This window comes from Eriocheir sinensis, chromosome 32, assembly GCF_024679095.1.
Source record: "Eriocheir sinensis breed Jianghai 21 chromosome 32, ASM2467909v1, whole genome shotgun sequence".
Taxonomy (NCBI): domain Eukaryota; kingdom Metazoa; phylum Arthropoda; class Malacostraca; order Decapoda; family Varunidae; genus Eriocheir; species Eriocheir sinensis.
This window is the reverse complement of record NC_066540.1, coordinates 11,236,013-11,254,299: the sequence shown is the minus strand read 5'-3', so window position 1 is coordinate 11,254,299 and position 18,287 is coordinate 11,236,013. Positions and strand designations below refer to the sequence as shown.

The 18,287-nt window shown below is 45.0% G+C and overlaps 1 protein-coding gene and 1 long non-coding RNA gene across 3 annotated transcripts in view; one reads left to right on the top strand and one right to left on the bottom strand.

Annotated features, from left to right (window-relative positions):
- LOC127006138 (uncharacterized) overlaps positions 1-15,190 on the top strand; it is a 79,638-nt gene extending 64,448 nt beyond the window's left edge. Inside the window, exon 3 of the long non-coding RNA XR_007759097.1 lies at positions 14,954-15,190. This is a non-coding gene — a long non-coding RNA (uncharacterized LOC127006138). The remainder of the gene's footprint in view (positions 1-14,953) is intronic.
- The window catches only part of LOC127006137 (T-box protein H15-like), an 80,085-nt gene that overhangs the window by 4,280 nt on the left and 57,518 nt on the right, over positions 1-18,287 (bottom strand). The window lies entirely within an intron of this gene.

The following is an 18,287-nucleotide window of genomic DNA, read 5'->3' as shown; positions in this document are numbered from 1 at the left end:
GTGAGAGAAGTTAAGGACCATATTCTTAAACATTTCAGTGACAAGGCGCAGACTTTTGACAATGCATTCGGTAGTTTGACAAAGTTTCTCTACCGTGAACGTGAAAAGGAACACTCTTGAAAACCGCATTAATCTTCTTTTTGACCTTTGGAAATAGTGAATGTGAGAGGCAAAGGCGTCTGAAAATACCAACCCTAAAGACCTGCATTGAGTAAGGGAAGGGAAGAGGAGGAAATGGAGGGAGTGTGACTGACTGATGGAAGAAGGAAGGAAGAGGATGAAGGAAAGAAGAGCTACGCAAGGGAGGGAGGGAAGGAGGATGGAAGGGAAGTACTGATAAAAGGAAGGAAGAAGGAAGAAATGGAAGAAGAGCGACTGACAAATAGGTGAAGGAAAGAGGAGTTTTACGCATGGGAGGGAAAGAAGGAAGAGTTGAAGGGAGGAGGTAAAGATTCAGTGTAAGAACGGCTGCGCTAAGACATATAATCGCATTTCCGTCCGCTTTGTTAGTCTTCCTGCGATATGGAAACAAGTACCCCACCCAAGAACATTTTTGAAGACTAGTAATATGCATGTGAGGAGGTCTTTTAAGCGGCCACTGTTAAGCCCACATTATTAGAAGCTTATCACGCATGTCTTTCGTGAGCTCCTCCTCCTCCTCTCCCTCCTCCTCCTCCTACTCCTCCACCCTGTAGTTTTATTATAAGGAGGACAGAACATAGAGTGACGGTTTTGGGTTAGGAATGGAGGAAGGGCAAAAAGAGGTGAAAGGTGTCGACTGAGGGAGCGCAGAATACAGAGATATGTAGGATGTGGAATAGTCATGGTGGATGATATGCTTAAGGAGGAGACAAACAGTGATGGAAGAAAGGAAGGCAAGGAGAGAAAAGGCACTACAGGGAGGAATAAATGACGCCGTGAGGAATGGGCGAGAATAGACTTCGCGCTACGGAGGAAGGGAAAAAAAGGAAGAAATGGATAGGAAAGAAGTAAGGACGGAGGGATGAGAAAGAGCGCCACAGGGAAGGGATAAAGGAGGGAGGGAGAAAGGAAAGAGTAAAGGAAGGAAGAACAACACTTGGGAGGGAGGGAATGAGAATGGAAGAGTAAAGGAAGGGAAGTAGATAGAGGGGGAAGAAAAGAGGAAGAGAAGTGGAAGTGGAAGGAAGAGAATGAAAGAAGGAAAAGATACGTAAAGGAGGGAGAGGATGAGGATGGGAAGAACTGAGAAAGGGAAAGAAGGAAGAAGAAAGATAGAAGGAAGGAAGGGAAAGAGGAAGGAAGGAGGTGAAGAAAGGGAGAGAGAGAATGAGAATGGAAGGGAGGTGCTGAGTAAGGGAAGGGAGGACGAAGAAATGGAGAGACTGTGACTGACTAATGGAAGAAGAAAGGAAGAGGATGAAGGAAATAAGAACTACGCAAGGGAGGGAGGGAAGGAGGATGGAAGGAAGTACTGAGAAAAGGAAGGAAGAGAAGGAAGAACAGCGACTGACTAATGGGTGAAGGAAACAGGAGTTAAACGCATGGGAGGGAAAGAAGGAAGAGTTGAAGGGAGGCACTAAGAAAGAGAGGGAAGGAGGTAAAGAGGTTGAACGAAGAAGGTAGAGGATGGAAGGAGAGAAGGAGGATGGAAGAGAGGTGCCGAGAAGGGAAGGAAGGGAGAAGGAAGAGAGATGGAAGAAGGGCGAGTGATTAATGGCTAAAGAAAGGAAAAGGCGAAGGAAGGACGAGCTAGGCAAAGAAAGGAGAGAAGGAAGGCTGAAAGGGAGATACAAAGAAAAGGAAGGAAGAAGGAAGGAGGAAGAGAGGAGGAAGGAAGAAGAAGTATGGAATAGCTGCACAAGGGAGGGAGAGAAGGAAGGCTGAAAGGGAGATACAAAGAAAGAGAAGGAAGTAGGAAGAGAGTTGGAAGGAAGAGGAAGGATTCGATAGCTACGCAAGGGAGAGAGAGAGAGAAGGAAGGCTGAAAGAGTTACTAAGAAGGGAAGTAGGAAGGAGGAAGAGAGGAGGAAGGACGGAAGGCGACCGCAACCGACAGCCTGACAGGAAGTGGAGGAGGGCGGTGGTGTCTGGCGTCTACCATTGGTCGTTTGCGGCGTGAGTTCCAGCCAATGACGGGTCGCCCCCCCACGCCTCTGATTGAGGGGGAGTAAAACACAGGCTGGATTTCACCTAATACGCCCGACTTGTGTTTAGGAAATTACGCTCACCAATTTTTTCATCGCCGACATCCGGGAACTGTAACGCGAGACACGGCCATGGAGCGCTGCGTAACTGTGTGTGTGTGTGTGTGTGTGTGTGTGTGTGTGTGTGTGTAGCGGAACGTTTTCAAAGGTTTATGTCACGAGAGAGAGAGAGAGAGAGAGAGAGAGAGAGAGAGAGAGAGAGAGAGAGAGAGAGAGAGAGAGAGAGAGAGAGAGAGAGAGAGAGAGAGAGAGAGAGAGAGAGAGAGAGAGAGAGAGAGAGAAAAGGAAATTTTGCCGAACCGAAGCTCTGTGGTATATTTCTTTTTTTTTTTTCTTTTTTTTTAATCCATCAGTTTCAGCGACGAATTCCCACGAAGAGAACGAACGCTATCTTTTTTTTTTTTTTTTTTTTTTTTTTGCTTTTTTTTTGCTTTTTCTTTGTTCCTGGAAATGCATTATTGTGGTTGAGTTTGATGTGTGGCTCTCGGTACTATTTTTGTCTGCTTTTATTTCTTCCTTCTTTTTTTTCTTTTTTTTCCTCTATTGTTATTCTCAGTTTTAGGATTGCGTCTTTCTCTTTCTCTATATATTTTTCTCTCCTCCTTATTTTATTTTCTTCCTGCTTTTTTCTCCTTTTTTTCCTCTATTGTTATTCTCAGTTTTAGGATTGCCTCTCTCTCTCTCTCTCTTTCTCTATATATTTTTCTCTCTTCCTTATTTTATTTTTATCTGCAGTATCTAATCTCTCGTCCATGTCTCTTCTATCCACACTCCATCTCCTTTTCTTATTCCTGTTCTTCTCATAAAAGTTCATTCTTCAGCAACATCCCAACAGGCTTCATCTTTTCTACCTCTTCGCTGTATTTTCCATCATCTATCCTCCCTCGTCTTTCTTACAGGCTCTTTCTCTGCACAACCCATCCTTTTCCTCTTCCTATTCCCTCTCAGTAAACCTCGGTCACCTTCTATCCTTATCCTTCACTAACCTTTGTGTTTATTTCTTGCAGCCCCACCTCTTCCCAACATACTTAATCTCCCGAAATTGATCTCTCTTTCGGACACCTCTTGATTTTTTTTTTTTTAGAGGCAGCGAGTAGCAGGCTTTTTTTTTATTATTGTTTCCTTTTTTTATGCCCTTGAGCTGTCTCCTTTGTTGTAAAAAAAATTCGTATTCTTATCCTCCCTTCAGAGCTTCATATATTAACCACTAATCATAATGTATACCTCCTCAAATATCGTCTCTCACAACCTTCACCAGCATATACACCCATACATACACACCCCATCACCCTAATCACCTCCACCATTCCCAGGTACCACTTTTTCCTCACTACTCTCATAGTATATTCTCCTCCACCGCTCCCCTCACAACTTCACCTTCACATATACGCACACACATACCTTCCACCTCCACCACCACCACCATCACCACCGCCATCATCACGAACATTCACCGAGTCCCACCAACCAGTCAGCCAGTCAGCCAGTCAGCCAGCCAATCCCAGCCAGCCATTACCACCATTTTTCTCGGACTAGCAAGCTTCTGAATTAGCCATCAAAGGTTATATGACGAGGAATACGCCGAACAGCCACGCCACGCAGCCATGAATCAGCGAAAACCACGATAAGCGAATTTGCACGGCAGTTTCCCACCCCACAGACACACACACACACACACACACACACACACACACACACACGTAGAGGAAGGTTATCGGCACCCTCGCAGTTCTAAGTAGTGTAAATATTTATTCATACTCTCGAGAAAGTCTTGGTGTTGCTGATTCGTGTGTGTGTGTGTGTGTGTGTGTGTGTGTGTGTGTGTGTGTGTGTGTGTGTGTGTGTGCGTAGATCGATTACAAATGCATGAAGGTGATGACGGTTCCAACTCGGTCGATTACTGTCATTATTTGCGTGTCTGTGAGCGATTTTTTTGTGTGTGCGCGTGTATGTGTGTGTGCGTGTATGTGTGTGTGTGCGCCTGCGTACCCCACGATAAACACTGGCATAGCCCTTTACCACACACACACACACACACACACACACACACACACACACACACACGCCATTCACCCTTATTTTTTTTTTTACAACTTCACCCCAGCGTTGCCACATGAACAGCACAGACTCCGCTCTTTACGCAACGGACTCACACATAGCATTTGCACACTCAAAGACGCTGCGGAGAAAGTTAATTGAAGGCTGAGGGGGTGAGGGGATGAGAGTATTCTTCTAGTGGCTGAGTTGAAAGAGATGGAGCTGAGGGAAGGAAGGATTGTGGACTTGTAGTAGTAAAGGTTCTGTGGGATGAAGAGTATTGAGGTCTTCTGGGATTTATCGAACTTGTAAAGGGTTATATAATTAAAGGGTTGAAGGGATGAGGCTCTTACGAGTTGAAGAGGGTAAGGGAATGAGTGGCTGATAGGTTTATAGGAGGAAAGAGAGTGAGAGAGAGAGAGAGAGAGAGAGAGAGAGAGAGAGAGAGAGAGAGAGAGAGAGAGAGAGAGAGAGAGAGAGAGAGAGAGAGAGAGAGAGAGAGAGAGAGAGAGAGAGAGAGAGAGAGAGAGAGAGAGAGAGAGAGAGAGAGAGAGAGAGAGAGAGAGAGAGAGAAGATTAGCAAATATTCAGCCATTCATTTATTACTTACCGCAAACTAAATGAATAGAAATATGTATAAAGGAAACCAGAATAAAATAGTGTGGCTTTGCTCTCCGTCAGCAACACAGAACATCAAAATAAATAAAATTACATAAATACATCTATGGCACCCAAAACGTATACCAGTTGACATGTGGGTGTGTGGGTGTGGGGGGGGGAGAGGGGAGGGAGGGAAGGGCGTTGAGACACAATGCAAGAAGAAAAAAAACTGTGGTCCATTTGGCAGGATAAGATGTAGAATTTAAGATGCCTGTTGATGTGAGTTTATACGTGTGTGTGTGTGTGTGTGTGTGTGTGTGTCTTACCTACTATATATCGTTACCTTCTTTCTATCTTGGTTACAGCACTGAGTCACGCGCCATTGTATCGTATAATTTATTAACACAACATCTCGTCATTTAATTTTCAAACGTGCAAATTTTCACGGATCTTCTCTCTTTATATTTCTATTTTATTAATATTTTCTATGTATTTGTATAGGTACTGACACATATATTTTTTTGTGTGTATGTGTGAATATGTGTGTCCTATCCTTTCATGAACACACATTCCCCTATTCCTATGTTTATATTTTTGTATAGCTTTTGATGTATAATTTGTGTATTGATGTGCGTCTTCCTATCCTTACATGAACATACGCATTTCTTTGTTCCTCCGTTCATATTTTCGTGTATGTGTGAGTATTTTTTTTTTTTTTTTTTTTTTACGTCGTGGCATTGCGCCGGTAGGCTTCTTCCCGGTGGATCCTGATGGTCGGCCCAAGGCTTCTTCCCGGTGGGGCCTGATGGTCGACCCAGCCCGTTCTGGCGCAGGCGAGTGTTTATAGTGGCGCCATCTTGCATTGGCTCATGCTGCCCTCCCGGAGCTCATCTTTAATCCTAGAATCTAGAGTCCGGGTTGATAGGTGGTCTTCTGGACAGCATGTGGGTAGTTTTAAGCCACTCGGCGGCGGCTGAAAAATCCCAGCTTGGTGGCACCGGGCCGGGATTGAACTCCCATCGTCCTGAACGCGGCGCCGTCACGATATCCATTCAGCCACCGCCTCCCCATGTATGTGCGTCCTCCTCTCCATCCATGGACACACGCATTTCTCTTTTCTTCCGTTCATGTTTTCGCACCGTCCTCAGCGCATAGAATCATCGTGACCTCGCCGCGCTTGCCTGTATTAATGAACCGACGTGAAGCGCCTCAAGCACACGCTGGATCACTCGCTCACGTTCTTGATATCGCCGACGGAAGATCAGTCCGGACTTAGCGACAGACTCTCTAAGGATTTCTTCTTATCACGTTAATACGCGCGCTGATCCTTAACGACAAGACGTCAACCTTATCTTACATTGGGAGCGTGCAGCGAGGAAAGAAAACTCCAACTTATGAAGGATTTTGAGAAGTCGAGAAAATACATGTAAAAAATTTCCCCCGTAAGCTTGACGAGGATAAAAAAAGCATCGAGAGTGTATACATTAAAGCGTGTGTGTCTCAGTGTCGGTGCATAGCGAAGTGATATTAGTAGTCAAAAGAAGTGGTGGTGGTCCGGAGTCTGCGTTGACGTGTTTGCGTTCTCGCTTTTTCGCTGGTCTTGAATTGAGTGGTCGGTGGGCTGTGATCTTGTGCTTAAAGTATAAAGGTGCTTGGCGGCTGTTTTTAAATATGTTCTCGCTTACTCACTGGGGACGAACTGGGTACATTTCCAATACTCCATGACAGTTCTTACCATGGTTGTTATGTTTGCCAGCAGGAGCTTCGATAATACAAAAAGGAGAGGGTGGCGATAGTGTTTAAATACTTTCCCGCTTATTCATTGAGGACGAACAGGATACATTTACAAGACTCCCTGACGGTTCCTACCAAGATTGTGTTACGCTGACCAGGAGTTACGATGATAAATACGTAAGTAGGTAAGGGAAGAGGGAGAACGATATTTTGTGCATGGATATGTTATGGTTTTAGTACGTTCTTTTGTTGGTGATCCTCCGTATAGGTGTTCTGCAGGTTAATTAAAAGTGTTATGAGGAGAGAGAGACTTGTGGCAGGTGATTAATGATGTACCTGAAGTGTGATTAACGTAAAGATTCACCTGACACACTCTCTCTCTCTCTCTCTCTCTCTCTCTCTCTCTCTCTCTCTCTCTCTCTCTCTCTCTCTCTCCTTTTCTCTTTCTTTGTTCCTCTTGCTCTCGTCAACAACAATAAAGACACATCCCACATACCTGCCCCTCCCCCCCATCCTTCCTCTTCCTCTTCCTCCTCCTCCTCCTCCTCCTCCTCCTCCTCCTCCTCCTTCTTCTCCTCTGCCTCCTTCTCCTCCTCCTCCTCCTTTTCCTCTTCCTTCTCCACCTCCTCCTCCTTCTCCACCTCCTCCTCCTCCTCCTCCTCCTCCTCCTCCGCCTCCGCCGCCGCCAGGTAAGCGCCCTCACTCCCCGTGCGGACTCGAGTACACGTAAATCACCCAATTTATGTAAGACGTCGCTGTTAAGTGCTCGTTAAAGGAGGCTGCTAACGACGCGCTGGGTTTTGTGGACGCTGCGAGGGAGAGCGGGTGGAGGAGGAGGAGGAGGAGGAGGTGGTGGTGGTGGATGTAAAGGAGGAGGGAAGAGAAAAGTGGAGGAGGAGGAGGTGGTAGTGGAGGAAAGGGAGGGAGGAGAAAAGTGGAGGAGGTAGAGGAGGAGGAAGGACATGGGATAGATATTAAGGGAATGAACATAAGGAGGAGGAGAGGAAGGAGGAGAGAGAGGAGGAATAGAAAGCATGAGGGAGGGAGGAAGAGGTGGATGAGGATGAATAGTTATTAAAGACAACGAGGAAGGAGGAGGAGGAGGAGGAGGAGGAGGCATAGTTTTGATATGGGAGAGACGAGGAGGAGGAGTACAACAAAGAAGAGGAGGAGGAGGAGGAGGAATAGAAAGAGTAAATGGTATAGTTTTGATATGGGAGAGACGAGGAGGAGGAGGAGGAGGAAGTGGAGGACAAGGAGGACGAGGAAGAGGAAAAGGAGAAAAAGAAACAAGAAAAGAATGAAGATCGGCAAAAAAGAGGAGGCGGCTTGGTGGCTGAGACAAACTAAGGAGTGTATATTGAAGGCAGACTCAAGGAAACACACGCTCAGCAGGACCCTCATATGTAACTCTTTCTTATGCGTTTATCGTCTCTTTATAGACATTCATTGAGGCACGTGGGTGGAGGTGGACGGGGAAGGGCAGCGTCGCCTCGTCCTGCAATGCCCTCCAAGGCTCGGCGAGGACAATGCGGCGCTTGGTAATCACGCGTAAAATGCGGTGACTGAAGTTAATGTGCGGCGTCTTCTCTTCTCGCGCTTTTTCCCTTTAAGTTTTCCTCGTATGAACAACACAACACCCGGCTCCTAGTCCCTGTGCGTGTTCCGTGGTGTGTGTGTGTGTGTGTGTGTGTGTGTGTGTGTGTGTGTGTGTGTGTGTGTGTGTGTGTGTGTGTGTGTGTGTGTGTGTGTGTGTGTGTGTGTGTGTGCTTGCTTTGGGTTTATAAGTGGTTTTCTTAGACCTACTACCTTTTTTTCCTCATCTGGTAATGCTGAAAGGGACGTGTCTGTTTCCTTCCCCCATCCCCTCCCCTCCCCCCCCCCCCCGCCCTCTTCTCACACACACACAAAAAAAATTCCTGTTGATTCATTTATATGTTTTATTCTATTTACATTGTATCTTTATTTCCTCTTTCGTAATACTTTAAGGAGACGCTATTAACGCCATGAGTCGCACCCCAGCCATAAATTCTTGCGGTGGATACACGCATTGGGTTACGCTCTGTCCGTTGTTGTTGTTGTTTTATATTTGATTGTTTGTGGTACTGAGACAGACGATATATACCAGCATGTCCTGTAAATCTTAACAGCCATCTTTCCCCTTTGTCTGTATTTCCTCCTGCCTACGATTTGTACTCTTGCAGGCGCTGTATCAAGACACTTCCATCCAAATTTGACCATCTCTTTTGGCCACAGGAGCAGCGGTTAACGGGCTTTTTTTCTTCTTTTTTTTTTCCCTTAACCCCTTGACTGCGGATTTCCTACAGTCAGACCTCACCAAGCGACTGGAATGGAGCAAAAAGTGGCTGAAGAAAAATGTAAAGTCCTGCACCATGGGAGGGGATATCCAGCACACCAATACCACATGGGAAACACTCCACTATCCACCACAGAGGCAGAGAAAGACCTGGGACTGTATGTTACCAGGCTACTAAGGAAGGCCAAATCCGTGCCAATCGCAGCGGACGGGCTAAGCTTCCTCCATTATTATAAAAAAAATACTAACCCCTAACTGACTATCTGACTGGCTGACTCCTAACCAACGGACACTTCCTTCGGGCATCACATGTTATACTTTCCCTCTCTCTATTTCAATGCTGAGACTGAGATTGAGGGACTTGATTCTTAGGCCGGTATTTAAGACACCTTCGCTTCTCACATCAACTATTTATAAAGGTCAAAGAGGGCATCAATCGGGTTCTAATGAGTGTTTCTTTTGGTTCATTGTACAGAGGAAGGGTCAATCTACCACCAGGGTCATAAAACTACTCCTGGAAATGCCCCCAAACTCTTAGGAAAGCCTTGTCAAATAGGTGAACTTGGGCGCCGAAATGTTTTAAAATACGGTCCTTACCCATCTCAGACTCACCGGATGACTCCCTTCCAACCAATCACTTCCTTCACTCATCACATGTTACTTTTCTCTTCTCTAATTTTATCGCTGACCAGGATAGTTTGGATTCTTAACCAGTTCCATCCCTCCCCCTCTCCCCTCCCCTCCCCGCCTTCAACCCTTCCCTGCCTCGTTGGCCCACCTGCTTTTACCACTAACTTCTTTTGTTAATATATGATCAGAGGCGTCCAGCGCGCGTCATGCAGCTGCTCGAGGGGGGATGAGACGGCGGGGATGAGTGAGAGGAAAAAAAAAGTCATGATTCAACGGTGGAGGGAAGAAAAGAGAGGGAGAGGAGAAAGAGGTGAGGGAGAGAGCGCAGGGCTTTGGGGGTTAGAACGGAATGTGAGGAAAGAACCGACTAGAAAGAGAGGAGTAAAGGAGGAATCAAGAGAGGAGGAGAGAGGGAGAGGAAGGAAGGAGGCAAAGAGAAGGAAAGAAGGCGCGTGGCTCAGCAAGAAAGGGTACGGGAGAACAAGAAGAGTTGGGACTGGAGTGGAGAAGGAGAGATGGAAGGAAAAGGGAGGAAGGGAAGGAAAAGGGAGGGATGGAAGGAAAAGGGAGGTTGAAGGCTAGAGGGGGAAAGAAAAAAAAGGAAGGAATGGAAGGAAAATGGAGGGATTGAAGGAAGAGGGAGGGATGGAAGGAAAAAGGAGGGATGGAATGGAAAGGGAGGGATGGAAGGGAAATGGAGGCTGAAGGCTAGAAGGGGAGAGAAAAAAAAGGGAGGGATGGAAGGAAAAGGGAGGGAGAGAAGGAAGAGGGAGGGATGGAAGGAAAAGGGAGGGATGGAAGGAAAAGGGAGGGATGGAAGGAAAAGGGAGGGAGGGAAGGAAAAGGGAGGTTGAAGGCTAGAGGGGGAGAGAAAAAAAGAAATCTAAGACAGGACTCCGTTAGGTGGGCTGCAGGAAGTGTGTGAGGAACGAAAGAGCCAGAACGTGAGGGGCGAGAAAGAGGAAGAAAAAAGAAGGCTATAGATACGGTGGTGGTGGTGGTGGTGGTATAGGCGGATGTGCAGCGAGGCGGGTGAGGCGAGTGGGTAGGTGGGTGGGCAGGTAAAGTGGGGTGGGTGGGCGGGCGATGTGGCGGCGAGTAAGTAATGGGAGCAAACAAGTGAATGATTTATCCCGCGAGGAACAATTTACAGCGCCGGCCTCAGCAGCCCCGCCGCGTGGTGATTTGCGGCTGATGTATCGTCCGTGCGTGCAGGGGCAAATGACAGAGCAGCGCGCAGCCTCACACCTCCACTCTGTTATTGGCGGCCAAATAACTACCTTCACGGCGATACAAGGCCGTCTGATGGGCCGGGGCGGTGCGGGCCTCACCTAATTCTCATCCTCAGGTTAAGTGGGCGGCAGCGGGCCAGGCCACTGTGGACTTATTGGACCCATCTTGCCGCCCGCCGCCGCTGCGTCTGCCATACCGCCTCTCCTGCCCTGCTGGTGTGCGGGAGAAGGAGGAGGAAGGGGTAGGAGGAGGAGGAGGAGGAGGAAAAGGTGATGGTAGAACAAGAAGAGAAGAATGAGGAGGAGGAGGAGGAGAAGGAGGAGGAGGAGGAGGAAAGTGAGAAGGAGGAGGAGGAGATGATAGAACAAGAAGAACAGAATGAGAAGGAGATGAAGGAGAAGGAGGAGGAGGAGACGATGGAACAAGAAGAGAAGAGTGAGGAGGAGATGAAGGAGGAAGAGAAAGATGAAGAAAAGGTGATGTTAAAACAAGAAGAGAAGAAGGAGGAGCAGGATTAAAGGTGTGGTAGTGAAGGGAAAACCGCCCTTAGCAAAAAGTACTTGTGTTTATACTTTATACGCGCCAGGATGTGATTTCAAAGGGAAGTAACTCTGATGCGCGGCTTGTCGTGCTCTCCATCACCGCGGGAGGAAAAAAAGTTTATAGCGCAAAGCCAAACTTGAATAAAAGACGATCATTGCTTCCATGAAAACCGCGGAAATTATCACTTTTCCTTTTGGGCTTACAAACGACTTTTACGAACTTATATATCAGGAAAATGGTTTCGCATAAGGTTCTGTTATTTGGTATATATACTACAACTACTGCTACTACTTTTATAATAATAATAATAATAATAATAATAATAATAATAATAATAATAATAATAATAATAATAATAATAATAATAATAATAATAATAATAATAATAATAATATGATAATAACAATAATAATAATATTAATAAAACAATAGCAACAAGATCAATAGTACCACATCAACAGAAGTAAAATATAAATAAAGTTAAGCATAATGGAACGTAATGAGAAAGGCAAAAAAGATTTCGATCTGTAGCGGCTGAGTTGTCTTCAAGTGAACCGTACTTAAGTCAGCCGCGTGGTGCGTATATACACACATGTCACACCAGACCTTAGACGCCTGAGCCATCCCTACGACAACAGTTACTAGAAATTTGCTAAACGAAAAATATATTACTAAATTTGGAAAAAAATGTAACGAAAAGATTGTTTAGTACTTTAGGCAGACAAGGAATTAATAGAAGAGAACGGAGGAAATCCTCAGAAAGAATATTTAGCATACAGATCCATACAAAGTTTGTTTTCATATAATTTCCCACAGCCAAACTACTTTTGAAGAAAATTTGTTTCACCACACTTATATCAATCGAAGTCTTACCATCACGTATTCTTTACTGAATTACTGTTTAATTGATTGACATCAGAATTGAATCAAATATATATTTTTGCCACAGTGATTTTTAACCGAATGAATCTTCATTCAGAAGAGCATAACAGCGCCTCCGTGGTGTTGTGGTTAGCAGCAATGAATTTAAACCCTAACCTTGATTAGCACGCATAGTTACGAATCCGCGGACCCCAATGCGATCCCGGCCTGGGTAGTCTCTGCGCACAGTCAACCCAGCAGTTTTCCTCCAATTCGGGATGGTCAATAAATGGTACCTGGGAGAGCCTGGGGAAGTTAAGTGTGGTAACCCGGATGTCACACTTGCTCTGTGTCCCGGGGTCGTGGATTCTCATTCACCGCAGGCTCAAGGGCCCAAGATGCGGAGATGAGCATCGACGCAACTCGCAGCTTACGTGGCTGAGTTTACTTCTAACAAACTTTGGCCCTTCCCTCCTCCTCCTCCCCCTTTACCTCTCCATTCTCGTCCTCCTGCACGTCATGGCCTTGATAAGTGTAGGTATGGAATAAGAGGTAGATAGAGAGATAGAGAGCAAGGAAATGTTACGTGAATGTGTGTGTGTGTGTGTGTGTGTGTGTGTGTGTGTGTGTGTGTGTGTGTGTGTGTGTGTGTGTGTGTGTGTTTAAGTGTGTGCGATCCTGCCGTGACCTTCCCCCGTCAGTAGAGTTTTGACAGGCTCGGGATTGGAGGCAGACGGAGAGGAGACAGTCTTCGGGAGCGGCGGGTCAGCGCGAGGCGGAGGCTGAGGCGGAATCTTGGCCTGATCTGACGTTGGAGTGACGGGGCAAGGCAGAACGCGGGCCGGAGATGAGACTGTGGCGTGCGTATTGTGTTGTGTGCTGTACTGAAGGAGGAAGATGGCGGCGGCGGCGGCGGTTGGTGGTACTTGAAGGGAGGGAGCGGAGGAAGAGGTGAAGAAAGGGATAGTATGCATGAGTATTATGAAGGCAGACTATATGCGAAGAGAAGGAGTATATACGAGAAAAGAATGAGGAGGAAACCAGGGTATAGAAAGGCAGGATGAAGAAAAATGCAGAAGTAGAAAGGAGGAGTAGATGATTAATGAAATGGTGAGGGGAAGAAAACAAAACGAATTACGGATTAGTAGACATACATAACAGGAAGTGTGTAGGAGAATAGATGAAATAGTTAAAAGAAGATAAATGGTAGAAAAAGAAAGAGGAGGAGGAGGAGTGGAAGAAGATACAGAAGGATGTGGAGTAATAGGAGCAGGAGATGGAGGAGCTAAAATGAGGAAACAAGCTATCGTGAGGCATTACTTGATTGCCTAAATTGCTTTTTATCTAACGAAGAGTGAGAGAGAAAAAAAGCGATGTATAACAGTTGTCGAACATAGTTATGATTCTCTCTCTCTCTCTCTCTCTCTCTCTCTCTCTCTCTCTCTCTCTCTCTCTCTCTCTCTCTCTCTCTCTCTCTCTCTCTCTCTCTCTCTCTCTCTCTCTCTCTCTCTCTCTCTCTCTCTCTCTCTCTCTCTCTCTCTCTCTCTCTCTCTCTCTCTCTCTCTCTCTCTCTCTCTCTCTCTCTCTCTCTCTCTCTCTCCCAATTAGCACCGAGGACAGCAATTTGTCATCCGCGTAATGGCGTGTCGTGTAACAGTAAATTGGAACCACTCAACAAACGGACGCACAAACATAAAATTATAAGCCAAAAAAAAAAAGAAGAAAAGGAACAACATCCGGCTCTTGAGTGTGAAATAAGTCTCATGTTCTCCTCTTATCCGATTCTATTTTTTTTATTTTTTTATTCTTAACTAATACTATTCTTTTTTTCCGGCATTGTTTATCGGCCGGTGTCAATATTGTCTTTTCCTTGTTGTCATACCAAAATTTTGTTAAGGCAAAATGGAAACGTTATCTGATCCCTCTCCTGGAATACTCGAAATCCTTGTGTTGAATTGTTTTTATTTTATTTTTTTGTTTTGTTTTCTTACACGAAGCCGTTGTGTTGATTGTTGTTTTTCGTGTTATGATATTTGTCGAGGCAGATTGGAGGCGTAATTTAATCGGGTTTTTTTTTCGTTTTTTTTCCTTTTTTACTTGAAACCGTTGTGTTGTTGAGTTGTTTGTCATTCATTGGGTTCAGAGCTGTTTATGGTTTGTGTTGCGACTCCTCCTCCTTCCTTCCTTCTCCTAATTTAATTGATGTACTTGGGAGTATTTTCTGGTTATTTTTTGTTTGGGGCGATAAAGAAGAATAAAGGTTGTCTATTTTGTATTTTTGTTTTGTTTTCACTCATTTATTTGTAGCCATATATATATTTTTTTAGTGCATTCAACATTTTTTTTCGTTTCTCTTTTCCTCTTCCTTGTTTTGTCATTCCATTTTGTTGTTGTTGTTGTTGTTGTTGTTGTTGGGGTCGAGGAAAAAGAACAAGGGTTTTCTTTTTTGTATTTTGTTTTGTTTTCACTAATTTATTTGTAGTCATATATTTTTTTTAGTGCATGCAACATCTTTTTTCGTTTCCCTTCTTCTTCCTTTCTTCGTCATTGTCATCTTTTTCTTGTCGCTCCTGTTTTTTGTATTGCTCTTTGTTTTTCTCTCTTTGTATGTCTATTTCTATCTATCAATCTATTTATCTGTCTGCCTTGCTTATTGTTCTTCGCTTCTGTTATCTATACATTTATCTCTATCCATTCATCTGTCTATCTATAATTTCCTCTCTATCGCTTACTTCCTCGTGTCTTCTTCCATGGACTGATAATTGTTTTTTCCATATTCGCTTATCTGAATCTTTATTTTCTTTCCCTACAGAGACTCGCCCAGCTGTCCACCGCTTCAAGTGCTCGCATCTGTCTGTCTGTCTGTCTGTCTGTGAGTACCATATGTTTGTACTGATGCATGAACCGGCACCTTCAGAGGAATGCATACTTATTTTTGTGTGTGTATCTATAGGTCTTGTTTACTCCTTTCTCCCCTAGACTCTATATTATCCTCTTTTTTTTCTTCCTCCTCCCAGTTACGTGCTTAAATTTTACGTTATTCATCTACACTATCTTATCTCTACCCTGCACCGGCACCTTTAGAGGAATACATACTGCTGTTTTTTTTTTATCTACAGGTCCTATTTACTCCTTTCTCCCCCTTTATCATCCTTTTTTCCTTCCTCCTCCCAATTACGTGCTTAAAGTTTACGTTATTCATCTACACTATCTTATCTCTACCCCACACCGGCACCTTCAGAGCAATGCAAACTACTTTTTTTTATCTATAGGTCCTATTTACTCCTTTCTCCCCCATATCATCTTTTTTTTCTTCCTCCTCCCAATTACGTGCTTAAATTTGACGTTATTCATCTACACTTTCATATCCCTGCCGTACATTTCTTTCTCTTCCTTTCTCAAATTTGACGTCATTCATCTACACTTTCATATCCCTGCCGTACATTTCTTTCTCTTCCTTTCTCAAATTTGACGTTATTCATTTATCCTTTCTTATCCCTATCCAACACTTCTTTCTCTTCTTTTTCCTCTTTTCTCCTTCCTCTTCTTTATTCATTTATCCTTCCTTATCCCTATCCAACACTTCTTTCTCTTCTTTTTCCTCTTTTCTCCTTCCTCTTCTTTATTCATTTATCCTTCCTTATCCCTACCATACACTTCTTTCTCTTCTTTTTCCTCTTTTCTCCTTCCTCTTCTTTATTCATTTATCCTTTTTTATCCCTATCCTACACTTCTTTCTCTTCTTTTTCCTCTTTTCTCCTTCCTCTTCTGCATGTACCCAGATATGACGTCGTTCATTTATTCCTTTTTCTTTTACCTGCTTACCCTCCAGTTCTTCTTCCTCTTATCTAAATACTTCGATATTCAGCTACGTGTTAAAATCCCCCAGTCTTCGTATTCGCGCATGTGCAGAGTCGTGTTAGCTTTGAGTCCGTCTTATATGTGTATCTCCACGTTTATCAGTCATCGTATTTTACCGCCTGTTCGTCTTGGTCCCTCGCACGCCGTTCCATTCATGTTTTATTCCCTATCTTGAACGTTGTACGCGGCGCCTCCTTGATTGCCTTATCTGTTCTCTTTGTTAGTAGCCGCGCCCACCATGCAGCCCACCCACACCTGCCTGCCTCCTTACCTGCCTGCCCGCTTACCCACCTACCTGCCTAAACCTACCTGTTCATCTGCTTGCCAACCCATTTACCTTACCTGCCAACTTTCCCACCTACCTACCTGCCTACCTTCTAAACTACCTGTCCCTCTGCTTGCTAACTCATTCACTTAACCTGCCCACCCACCTACCTGCCTACCTGCTAACCTACCTGTTCATCTGCTTGCCAAATCTTTTACCTGCCTGCCACTTTTCCACCTACCTACCTGCCTACCTTCTAAACTACCTGTCCCTCTGCTTGCTAACTCATTCACTCACCTGCCCACCCACCGACCTGCTTACTTTCAATCTTCAATCTCCTCCTAGCCTACTCATTCACTTGCCTGCCCACCCTCCTGCTTACCTATACCTGCTTGCTCCGTCACTCACCTGAACATTTACATTACCCTCCGTTTTGTTCAGGCTGCTCTTCCATCAATCCTCTTCGACGTAATTAATCTTTATTTATCCCCTTCATCGTTTTTTATCCTCCTTTTTTTATCTTACATTTACCTTTAGTTTTTTTGCGTGTGTGGACTGGGAAGGAGAGAGAGAAAGAGAGAGAGAGAGAGAGTGTGTGTGTGTGTGTGTGTGTGTGTGTGTGTGTGTGTGTGTGTGTGTGTGTGTGTGTGTGTGTGTGTCTCGGTTTCCTTGATGTGGTAGTAATTTCGGGGCTTACCGAGTCACTAATAAATAACAGGTAATGAGCGGGTTATCTTAGACGCGCGCAGGTGTGTTATTAAAAGAGATACCGAGCTTCCTGCTGACGATGACGACGAAGATGAAGCGACGAGAGACCTCAACTAATACCTGGCTCGGCTAATTGGAGGTATCCGCTAGGAGGAGGAGGAGGAGGAGGAATGGCGGACAAAGAGGAAGGAGGAGGAGGAAGAGGAGGAAGAGCAGGTGTAGCTGAGGTGAGAGGAGAAAATACAAAAGGAAAAAAAAAAAAGAAAATGCAGTAAAACAAGAAGACGAAGATGAAGATAAAGATGAATATTAAGATGAAGACGAAGACAAGTAAGAACCAGATGAACAAGAAGAAAAACAAGAAGAACATGATCAAGAAAAATGAGAACAAGAAGAGCAAGGAGAACAAGAACAAAAACAAGAAGAACATGATCAAGAAAAATGAGAACAAGAAGAGCAAGGAGAACAAGAACAAAAACAAGAACATCATCAAGAAAAGTGAGAACAAGAAGAGCAAGGAGAACAAGAATAAAAAGAAAAAGACGGAAAAGTAATGAAGGAATATCACCAACGGCACCACCACCACCACCACCACCACCACCAACAACAACAACAACAACAACAACAACAACAACGAGGGGAAGAAGCGGAGGGCCATCTATACAGGCCGAGACATTCCGTCGCATCACACAGCCACGACCCAGACAGAGCTACCTACTAGTTCTCTCCCCTTCCCCCCCCCCTCCCCCGCCCCGCCCGCTCCGCCGCGCCGCCGCCCCACGGAGCGACCTGAGTGATGGCGGCGAGGCGTTGGTTACCCTTTGGCTCCGCTGGCCCATAACACCGGATGAGGGATGCCCGCTCAAGCACATTCCTGGACCCCCTACTGCTACGGCTATTAGTGCTGCTTCTGGCTACTGCTACTGCTGCGGCGATCCTGCTGCTACTGATAATTTTGTTGTTGCTATTGCTAATACTGCTGCTGCTGCTGCTGCTATACTCCTGCTACTACACCTACGTCTATTATTACTACTACTACATTTACTGCTGCCGCTGCTTTTACAACTGTTATTACTATGACAACGAACACCAACAATGCGACGAAGAAATTACTCTTTCTCCTCCTCCTCCTCCTCCTCCTCCTCCTCCTCCTACTCCCCCTCCAACTCCTCCTCCTCCTCCTCCTCTTTTCCCATCATTACTATTTTCATTATTCTTATTATTATTATCATTATTATTATTTTTTTGCTTTTTTGGTGCTGCCTGTAGCTCCGGTTGGCTCTCTTGAGGGGTCTCTTCGACGATCCCAGCG